Source organism: Pinus tabuliformis, chromosome J (assembly GCF_031772625.1).
Source record: "Pinus tabuliformis cultivar Carrire ecotype Pingquan chromosome J, CPIR1, whole genome shotgun sequence".
NCBI lineage: Eukaryota > Viridiplantae > Streptophyta > Pinopsida > Pinales > Pinaceae > Pinus > Pinus tabuliformis.
Genome location: NC_142295.1, coordinates 1,395,142,684 through 1,395,155,046, shown reverse-complemented (window position 1 = coordinate 1,395,155,046; position 12,363 = coordinate 1,395,142,684). Strand labels below are relative to the sequence as shown.

Genomic DNA, 12,363 nt, shown 5'->3' with positions numbered 1-12,363 from the left:
ATAATTTAACTCCGAATGCGAGCCACGAAATGGAGACGGATAAGTAATACCTGTGCAAGCCTTGCAATGAACGTTGTCGGATAGACTGTGTGGAACAAATGAGCTTCCGTTCACTCCAGCAGGGTTAAGTATGGATCCAAAACCCTCGGCCTTTTCCCAGCCCTTCGATCCAAAGGGTGAATCCTGATCGTCGAAGTAGAGCGGGAAAACGGAGCGGAGAAGCTGAGGAACCAAAACCCGAGGTGTCACATGGCCGAGCGAGCAAGCCATGCCACCAGCCATGGCGTGGACCACATCCATTAAAACGAGCAATGACTTGGCACCTGCAAGGGCTGCGGCCGGACCACGAACCTCCGCGCCAAAATTAATACAAGCCCAGAACTGGGTGGGGACGGTGAGTCAAGTTAAATGAATGTCATAGAACCCACCTTAACCAAATCTCAGCGTGATATACATAAACATTAGTGCAGCACACAAACCAACATGCGGTAAGGCGTTGGACAACGCAGCATGTAAATCACAGATTATAAAGTATGTGGTGTTGATTATAAAGTATTTGGTGCTGGGTAACGCGGCATACAAATTAACATGTAGAACTACGTAGAAGGGAAAAACTTTAAAGCATGCCTCTTAATTTTTTTTTTTGTTATGTATATGTGAATGAGGATGTGACATGCAGGTTCTTTGTGGTGGCGAATGCAATTGCGTGTGGGTACACACTGTTTTCATTCATCTTCTCTGTAACCGGAAAATTTTCCTCCTCTACACTGTCAGCCCTTCTTCTCTCTCTCACCGATTTGGTAATGCCTTTTTCTTCTTCTTTGCTATGAAGGTGTGAAAGCTGCGTTATAAATGTTGTTCAAATCTCTAATTGAATTTCATAATTGTGTGCAGGTGATGGTGGCACTGGTATCGGTGGTGGTCTCTGCAGCGGCTGCCATTGCTTACGTTGGGTACAAAGGAAATTCTCATACTCACTGGGGAAAACTCTGCGGTATATATGATCGCTTCTGCCACTCCATTAAAATTCAATATGTTGTAAGATATATCCGAAGGGTTGTTATACATGAATATCAAGCGGGAGACGACAGCAAAATAGGCAACCAGAAGCAAAGTAGAAATAATAAGGGTGATAATTGAGAAGCTCATTCTCTCCAACCCAATCTAACAGACGGAAGATAAACAAAGAAGTGAGTTTATGAGCGAAAATAGAGATTCATTTCTATATATCTGCTTAAATAATTTGTTATAAAAGGTTGTTGATTCAGGATCTGTTAGATTTTTTTTTTTTAATTATTTGAATATTCATAGTGGTATTCGAAACGTGGACAATGTTAGCAAACGTGATGTTAGAGCACTAGTGTTTTAGAATATAGAATCGCATGGTGTGTTTTAGAATATAAATTCGCGTGTAGCGCATGAAGCTTTCTCATCAAATAGCTAATGACTTTCATTCGCAAACGATGGTTCTGCGTGGCGCAACATTTGTTTATTTGTTTTAATTCTTTTATTATAAATTATGACGAGTATATAAATTTAGTTGTTAAATAAAGTTAAGAAAATTACATTTTTTAAATTAATATTATTAATTATAAAAGCAATAGTTAGATATCTACATTTAAAGGAACTTGTTAGAAAATTTTTAATAGTGGAGATTATTCATCATTTTATTATATTTATTTTATAAATAAAATTATTTAAAATATTATTAGTAAATATTATATTTTATTAATATTATTTTTAATTTATAAATAAGCTTGCTTAAAATATTATGAGTCAATATCATACTTTATTAATATTAGGTGAGAAAAATTTATGATTCATTTCACATTTAATATATTGTAGATAAATGTCATAACACATGACTAATATTAACAGGGAACTAATATTTCGATATTTATGGTTCTTATGCTGCATTTTACTATTTATAGTTCCCTATCTCTTTATTACTATTTAAAATTTTCCTATATTATGATTTATTTTGTTTAACATAATTATTATAAATATACTCTTAACATCTTCTTTTTCTTTTTACATAAATCATATTTTATAACAATTTCTTAATTCTTTAACTTTATTCATTTTTTGCAATATTATAAATTTATTTAATATATTTAAAATTATTAAATACACTCTTAACTACTTTATAAATATATAATATCTTTATAGCAATTCTTAACCCTATCCTTTATAAATCTATTAAAATTTTGTTATTATAATTAGTTTATTTAATATAATGAAAACCTCTAACAACTACTTTATATTGAATATACTAATTCTTATTTTTTAGAGTTTTTTTTTTAATTAATTATATTATTTTTTTAATTAAACTGAAAAGTAAAAAACTTTTAAATTACTAAAATATTTTATCATTATTTTGTAAAATTTAACTCTTTATTATTTATCTATAATTATAATTATTGATAATTAATTAAAATTTAAAAAATATATTTTAATTTTTTTTTATACATTAAAATATTTGAAAAATAATTTTATATTAAATTATTTATCGAATAAATTATATATATATATATATATATATATATATATATATATATAATAATTTATATATATATATATATATATATATATATATATATATATATATATATATATATAATTTAGAGTTAAAAATTTATTTAAATAAAAATAATAAAGAAAAATATAATAAATTTATTAATTTTTAATTAATGAAAGTAAACTATTCCCATATACTTATTTGAATATACCTACAATATTTTTTTACTCGTAACATTTCACACGCTCTTACGTGAAAACCATGTTCTAGGGATTTCGAAAAATTTAAGTTATTGAGTAATAGGCCTAAACTACAAGGAAATATTATAACAATAAAATCACATTCGTGAATATTAGTTTTTTAATTATCATAAAACCATCTATTTTTATGTCTTTCATTATGAACATCCAGTTCAACATCTTATATCATGTATTCCAGAATGAACGAGTTATGAATAACAAGTTCAACGTCTTATATCATGTATTTCAGAATGAACAAATTATGAATAACAACTTCAATGTCTTATATCATGTATTTGAGAATGAACAATTAATTCAGTAATTACATCATGTATTTCATAATGACCAACAAAGTTCAATGTCTTATATAGTGTATTGTATTTCAGAATGAACAATTAATTCAATAACTATATTGGATTTCCCATTCATGGTTATACCACCACTGCTTTGCCAACAATAGACAAGACATATTTATTAAAAAATAAAAAAAATTACTTCCCTTACGATTTCAACATTGTACTCTGACCAATACAATTCGTTTAAAAACAAATCTGCAAAAATAATTTGAAAACAATTTCGACCGACATCTTTTTATTACAAAATAAAAAATTACTCTTACAATTTCAGTATTGTACTATGAGAAATACAAATCATTTAAAAATAATTCCGAAAAAATTTCGGTAGGTATGCCATCTGCAACGTAGACCTTCTGGCAGACCCCGGCAGGGACTACCGGCTGCATGCAGCACTTGTTTTAATATCTTTTTGTATTGGTTAACAAAATAAAAAGTCTAAAATTGTAGCAATTAAATTATTTGGAACATCACCAAAAATTCTATAGAAACATGAAACCATAACATATTAGTAAAACACATCAAACAACTATGAGTCGAAAGAGTTCACTGGTGATGGATGTCTTGTACTGGATCGTCGAGGGGCTAATGAAGTAGCAATGCAGAGGATGTGGTGCTCGATTTGAGCTAGCGAGTCATCCATTTGCTCCATATAAGATCTTATATTGCACTGCTCCCCTGTAACATCCACTAGAGTGGCAAAGATATAATATTGATCTGCTTGCCTCTCCATAAGAATGCTACACATCTAAGTCTTCATTTTCTAGTCAAGGAAGAGAGCTTGGAGGTACTTCTTTCTTCGGCCCATGGTGTGACCAAGGTCTAGAATCAACTACTCAAACTACTCTAGTAACTCTGAGTGTGGCATATTTTTTTGATCTTTAATAGCCAAATTCTGGAAATTTTGTAGTTTATTTCGAACATCAAGAAGAGTGGTCTCATGAAAGACTTCAGTACCCTATCAGAGTTGCAGGTGGTCCTAGTTGTGCCCCTGAGGGCCATGGCCACCTCGTCGTCTTCGCATCCACTAGCATTGAATGGTAATAGTCCAAAAAACATGGACCCAGGTCTCAATAGGTTGCATAAAATAAATAATAGATCATTGGTGTTGAAACCAACGAAAACCTCTAAGAACCACTAGCTCAAGAAAAAGCACAAAATTCTGACCTCCCTTGAAATAGAAACCTATAACCTCTATTAGACAAAGAATCAATACATTGATTACAACATCCTCAAAATATCCCACATACTCAACACATCTCATGGACTAGCCATAAACTCCATGAGAGATGCAAAAACGTAGAGATTTAAAACCATCCCACCATAAGACACACAGTCTTGATCCTTCAAGTGGACAAACTACAAGAAACCCAGGAGAAACCAATACATACAATAGTAAGACCTCGATCCTCCCCATTTCCAAAGACTATCATAAAAAACGCTTCCCTAAATTTAAACTAGAAAAGCAAAATTTTCCAGATGGTATGGTAACACCAAAGCATGCACACAATAGGCCAACTGATATTTTCGTCATTGGAGAATCTATCAAACCATATAGAAAACCAAACTTTAAACCACAAAAAAAATGTGGAGGAGGGAATGTTTATCAATATGAGAGTTACCCAGAGTAGAGAAGGCACAAATTATTGCATGCAAAGAATATTAACTAGCCTTCTGGGTACTCACATGAAGATAGGACTTAGCTCTAGATCTCCTTCATGATTTCTTGGTGAATGTTATCTGTTCCTCCAAATGCTACCACTCATGAGGCCATTGGACCAACTCACACGTAGCTATCTTATCCAAGTCAGTATAGTATAAAACCTCGGTTTAGACTTATCACAAATGGCAAGGGTTACTAGTTTCCCTGCACAAAGATGGTGCCAAAATCTTTGTATCCCTTCCAGTAGAAAACACTCCAAGCTTGAACAATTTCAATTAATAGTTCGATTGAGGATACATGCATGGGACTGGCCATGTCACCTCCAAAGATTATTGACCTCCATTCAGTCTAACACAGGGTGGTGGGAACGATAACATATGGTCCCACTTCTCTCAAATTGTACCCCCATTACAAATGTCATCTTGCAAACAAGACAAGATCTCCCTCGACTCAATGACTGAATCTAGTAGTAAACAAACAAATCAGTAAATCTTTCTCTAGGATACTTCTATTAAATCACAAGCAAGATTAATGGAATACAAAACCCATACCTTTAAAAAAAATTGTCTGATGAAGATCCTTGTTATGGTTTGATACAGTTCTCAAATGTTCAAACCCAAACCTACAAATACACAAACAAACATAAGGTCAAAGGCACATGATATATAAATGATTCAATGTGACCTATACTAGTGATCAAGGGGAGTAATACCTAGTATTATAACCAATGGACAATGAAAGTAAACATTCAATATATTAGATCCAATAGATAATATAGTTTGAAAGAAATAATCTTTTCTATTATAGTTGAGTGAATATGAGAAATACAACCTTAGCCTTGATGTTGCAAACCTCCTTCCCATAGTCTCAAATCCTCCGTTAAGTGACAAGCTTCTAGCCTCAATTTGAAAACATAAGTTTGCATAAAAAAGGTCCCCCCCTCTAATGGTATGCATTGAATTTATAGGCCAAGAGGATGAGGTTTGAGTTCCTCCTCTCAAGGGATGAGATCCATGAAGACAGTGATTAAGGTTCTACAAAGAGAGGGAATTTGATCCATAAGTCAAGGGACGAGGCCCAAGTAGGGAGGAGCTCAGCTCGAGGCCTTCCAGTTGGGAAATATTCCCCTCACAAGGCTTCTAGAAATTGTTTTTTATTTTTACCTACGTTAAGAGGTTGTCACACCTTTTAGTGCAAGGCAAAGCACAAGATTGCTAAGGCTGTAATGACCAAAATTGTGTTTGCACAGTTGGCGACTAAGAAAAGTGCGATAGTGCTTGAAAATAGGTTTTTAAGCAAGATAACTCAATATTCTTGTTCTCCTTGGAATCGATTTTCTTCCAATATTATAGGGGATTGCTTTGGAACACTTCATTGGATAACAAGAAATGTGGATTGGTAGTCAATTATTTAATTGTGACAAAAATAACATGTAACAATTTGGAATATAGATTTTTTTGTGTAATTGTTATTTAAATAAAAATTAATAAAAATATTATGTTAGTGATTAAAAATTGATCTTAATTTATAAATAAGTATTAAACTCAATATGTGTAAGATTGAATTAATGATTTATAAAGATTAACCAACATAATTAAAAAAAAATGTAAAAACTAAATGAGACAATATAAAGGGGAAAAAATAAAAATAAGAAAAAAAACTCATAAAAAATAAAAATAAATAAATGTAAAAACTAAATGAGAACAAACTCATAAAAAATAAAAAAAATAAATGTAAAAACTAAATGAGAACAATATAAAATAAGGAAAAAGAAAAAGAACAAGACGACTCATAAAGAGAAATGAGAAAAGGTAATGGTTATTCCCCATCCCATATCTCTAATTCTCTTTATTTCTTACATCGTTTTCACTTGAAAAAAACATTGGATTAGCACCCAAAAAAATCAAAATAAAACTAAAAATTATATTATACTAAATATTCTTAATTTAATATATATATATATTTGTGAATAAATTTTAAATTATTATAAATATATTTATTCATTATTATATATATTTTCAATTTTTAATATAAATTTAAATTTACATATACATTATTTTGCAAATGTATTCGATATTGTTTTTCATAATACAATAACCATAAACCAATCCAACAACACTTTAGTTATACTCTCCCATCTCTTTATGAGGATGGGAGAACAGTGGTTCTTATTCCATAGCCGACGGAATATATGCATTTCACCACTTTATCGTTTATTCTGCCAAATTTAGCAGGTTGCTTTGTCGCGTTCTAAAACGTTGGGTTTACATCAACATTTAATGTGTGTCCCAAAAACTCTGGATATATTTTTGGGTTTACATCAACATTTATTCAGTTTTATAAATCCACATCTCGCCGTTGATTGAGTGATGGGGCAGTCCAGCACGATCATCCTTTCGCATTTAACATGTGGTTATAGAGTTTCATCCATTCATTTTCTCTTATAAATATATATACATTAACTAAAGGTTAGGATATGCATAAAGGTTAAGTCAAAAGTTAATGTATATATATAAATCTGCCATTAATTTTATATAACCGTATTAAAGATGGCAACGTTTAATAAAATACTATATTAAATATTATTATATTTTATAAAAAATATTAAACATCGAAAATAAGACATTAAGCAAAATAAAAGCAGTAAAAAAAATTAAACATGAAAATATTTTTAAAAATAATTCAACGTTCATGAAAATATAACAATGATTCAACTTAATCAATCAATTAAATTGGTACAAATATAAAATTAAATTTTAATCGATACAATAAAAGATAAATAAATTATTTTCTCAACATAAAATTTAAAATTTAACATCTGTAATAATGATAAACTTCTTAACTATTTAACTATAAACGAATATCAAATTATTTGAAAAATAATATTTTATAAAAATTAAATGAAATCTGAAGATTTTATTTTCCAGTTACTTTATTATACAAATGATCATTATTTGAAAAATAATATTTTATAAAAATTAAATGAAATCTGAAGATTTTATTTTCCAGTTACTTTATTATACAAATGATTATGATCATAATTAGTAATATCTATTACTATCAATATTATATATGGAATCTTAAGAATGTGAGAGATTAGTGGAAGTATTTTAGTATTTTATTTTCATGCTAAAAAAGTATTAAGTGGAACAATCCAAAATTGACATAGCATTATATATGGGGTTTTGGATAGACCGTGATCGAGTGCTTTGTTAAGGCACTCCTTGATGTGAAGTCATCGGTTCAATTCCCCGCCTTGATCAAGATGATATATTGGACATGATTAAGATGTAATCCTGCCAAGCTTACAAAATGGTCATAGATATTCTCTGTTAAAAGGTTATGAAGGTTGGTAGTGTGACAAAGATTTTTAAAATTAGACCGAATGTGAGTATAAGATAGAAAATCTAAGAGAAAGTGATTTTCACCTTAACTCCTTAATGTCACAAAGCTGAAATTCTCTTTCATTTCATGGTGTTTTGTCCTGCCAGACTTACAAAAAAAAAATGGTCACAGATTTTCTCATTTAAAAGGTTATGAAGGTTGGCAATGTGACAAATATTTTTAAAATTAGACTGAATGTGAGTATAAGATGGAAAATCTAAGAGAAATTGATTTTCACCTTAACTCCTTAGTGTCACAAAGGTGAAATTATCTTTCATTTCATGGTGTTTTGCAAATTGACTAATGCCTAGTTTCACGATGAAGGATGATAAGAATTTGTTCTTATTTTAGAAGGATTTTTTTCTTCTTAACTTTAAATAAGACAAATATACTTTTGATTTTCTAGATTGGGGTGAATCTCACTAGAATTTGTTCTTATTTTTGCAATGCTCATTTTCACCTTAGCATTAAACAATAGAAAGAGATACTTTTGATTTTCAAGAATTGATCACCTCCTCATAATATCTTGTTTTCATTTTCCTCTCTAAATCTTTATCACCCCGCAATTTCTACTTAAATTCCAAGTAATAATATTTTTAATATTATCCTTAGTTTAGAAAATGATCTCCCCCTTCATCCCAAAATAGCTACCCATGACTAGGCATATTTATGTCAACCACACTTGAGCAGAAGGTGTGTTGGGGGGGGGGGGGGGGGGGATTTGGCTAGAGCCAGAATAAATTTTAGAAAACCTCTTAGCTTCGATGATGTATAAATTATTCTTGTATATAATATATTCAGTCATAGCCATGCTTTAAATGGGGTTAAGACTTGCTTCAATAAGAAGGATATGATAAGGAGTATTTCTTTTAATTGTTTTTAGATCTATTCTATCTTACTCCATGAATCTATGTGGATATGACAACCCCCAACCAAGCAATTGAAATGGCCAAAGTAGTCTGCTTCACCACATAAGGCAAGGCAGTAAGTCAAGGGGATGTTAGTAAGTCAAGTCTTACGTTGTGTACTTGCTTCACTCCTAAGAGGAACGAGGTTATATGCTTACTTGTAATCTCATAGTAATCTGTATCTCCACCTATTTCAACCCGTTTATGGAAGATTAGAATCAGTTTATAAAAGACTGAGATCTCTGAAGGGCTCTTCCAGCAAAAGGGATTTGCAATTATCAAGAAAGTTTTGTGTTATTTTTGTTTCCCCTTTTCTCTCCTCCATCACTGCACTTCCACTTGACACCTATCGTAATGATAAACGGCTCGTGTTGCCATCACCTTATCTTGGATTCTCAATACCTTTTTCGCTCCATCCCCGGCACAAAAGAAACTACAACACCAGCTCTATTTTCTTCAAGAGCGATCTGTATGATGCTCTTATGCCTCCACCTTTCTTGGTGCCTACCACAGTCCTCCACAGGTCTATGATCCACCAAGCTCCTCCTGCATATGCATGGTGAGCCGCTGTAAATTACTCACAGTCCCCCAAGGAGGTTTCATAATCCTCAACCCCCCATCGACACTCTCTCTCTATCAGTATCCCAAAGAGAAGCATTCTAACTAGATTAACGGGGACAGTAGAGTCTGACGACAGACTAACTGCAACAACAACACTAACACCTGGACCTGTAACTACAATATTCGTTCCTGTATGAAGCCCGTACGTTCACCGATGCTCTCTCTCCTCTCTCTTCTCTCTGTGACTTTCCGTCCACCAGACGGGCAACACAACTCATATTACGAGGGAGGACGCTTCACAAGCAACTGAGCCTCTAGGGAGGCTATACCCAATTGATTTGTAGAAGCTGAGAAGTATTTCGAAGCCCCATCAAGGATCAACGCTCAAGGCTCAAGGAGGGGCCCCATCAAGGCTTCAACCCATCGGGAGGTAGGGAAGTAGGGAGGAAGGAAGAAAGGAGAAACCGTATTCTTCCTTAGATAGGGTGGGAAGAAAGAAAGGCTATGGGACCCACTTAAGAAGCTAGGAAGGAAGAAGAAAGATGAACCATGGTCAGCACCAATCGCGTTTGGGCAACAAAGATTACACTCATTCACACACATTGGTTCATCCTACTACGCCCCGGGCCTTTTGCTCCTGTAATGTCAAGGCCAGTGTTGATTAGTTCGAGAATTGATCCTTCCAAAGCCTTGTCCTACCAAGCAAGCTAGAGTTCAGGCAGGTTGAAACTTTTACCAGTCAATCAATGGAAAATAGTTCCACTAGCCAAGGATATAAGCGGCATAAGCAGGTATTTTCTTTATTGCTTACTTGATAATAAGAAGACGCATTCAAGAGCAACTAATCTAATGAAAGAGATGCCTTTCTAAGAACACCTCTAATTCCAACGAGAATGAGCAAAAGATATTGGGACATTGATTTGGATGACATGATGGATTAGCGATCCCCGTGTGTGGCTTTCTGTTAGCTACCTACCTTACTGATCTATCAATTTATACCTTTCGTCGATGCTGCACGTCTTTCTCTCTTGCTACCCTCCATCCTCCGTTTACCCTTTTCTCATAGCTACAATTCAAATTGAGCTCGTCATGTATATCAATTCCATGATATTTGTATGAAGGAACTTCCTCTAAGTACTTGTTTTCATATAGGAAAGTGTCATGTGTGATATTTTTAGATTTAAATATAATGACTTTAGTTTTTTCACGATTAATAGTCATATACACCTTGCAACTAAAATTTTGGATAATTCTTACCTTCTTAACAAGATCGTAATATATCGCTACCAAAATAAGAATATCATCAAGATAAAGTATACAAGTTTAAACATGAAGGATTAAAACATTGGGAAAAGCACTTAAATGAGTGTGTCAAAGCATTCTTATATTGATCACATTGTTTTTTAAGTTGAAGCGTATGAGGTGAGATTCCTAAGGGAGGGTGAGAGAAAAATCTCTCATGGAATTTTTCATAATAAATTTATATTATTATATTGAATGCATATGTTAAATGTTTCCTGAAATATTTTCAAGTTAGATGTAAATTTGAAGCTTTTCGCAGAGTATATTGGGGATATTGGCACCAAGGTGACCTAGCCACCATCAAGGATGTAAAGAGAAATAAGAGATTCATTGTACATATTGTTCAAAAATAAATTTCCCATAGTTTTGGAAACTGAGGTGGTGAGATTACTCCCGACTTACCACGTGGTGTTGTTGTATGTGAGCATAGGAGGAAAGAGGTGATCAACGTCATAGAGTTTGCTGGTGTGGGTGGTCTAAGTATAGATGATTGAAACTTAGAAACCTTCCTCATGTATAAATCCAACCATCACTTGTTTAGAAACTCAAAAGATGGAGAGGAAATTCTAGGATTTCCTAGAAAGGCAATGGTATTGGGCATGGCCATGGATCTCATAATATATGGGGAATAAAAAGTTGAAATTATCCTCTACCTTATTCTCATCTAGGTAGTAGAGTTGAAAATTCTTGTACACTCATGATATATGGTGATTGGCTTCCACTTGAAAACAATGAGAATTGACTCAAAGCTTCCCAAGAGGGATCTCAAGGGTATGCATCCAACACAAAACAATATAGGTCGGTCTAATAATGAGTCATATTTCATATTCATGAATTTCTTTGCATAGAATGCCATCTTGGGCTTGAGCACACAAGGTGGATCCACCCGCGTTCGAAATGTACTATTTGTCAATGTCCCTCCTAATAGCTTGCTCATCTCTTTCTTATTTGGCAAGAGATGTATAAAGGTGTTTAGGGAGTATATAAATGGGGGGAGTTTCTCCATTAACATGATTATTGACTGGAATAGGCACATAACCTCAACAAACCAAAAATTGAATCAAAAGGAGGACCCAGTAAAGGCAATACCCAAGGTTTCGAAGGAGTGGTTTGCAAGGTAAGATTACCAATATCTACCAGTGCTCGAGCTATTCAAGATTAGGATTTGATGTAGTAGTGAAAATGGAGCAAAAATGGCTTATATTCATAAGGAAAATTGACTTGGATGATGTGTTGGGGATAGTCCTGATGCACGAGATGATGCAATAGAATAATATAATTTGAGCCTAGTATACCCTCACTCAATTGTTCTCTAGCAGAATTAGTCCCCAAACCTTGAAGACATACAAAACCTTGGGCCTAATACTGTTATTCAAAAGCTCCATCGTGGATTGAATGCCTTGTGTTATCACCAAAAATTGATCATCTAGCCTAC

At 32.9% G+C, this 12,363-nt stretch overlaps 1 pseudogene; it reads left to right on the top strand.

The window, feature by feature from the left end:
* The first annotated feature begins 483 nt into the window (after positions 1–483).
* Positions 484–1,140, top strand: LOC149232570 (CASP-like protein 1U1 pseudogene; annotated as a pseudogene).
* The last annotated feature ends 11,223 nt before the right edge of the window (positions 1,141–12,363 follow it).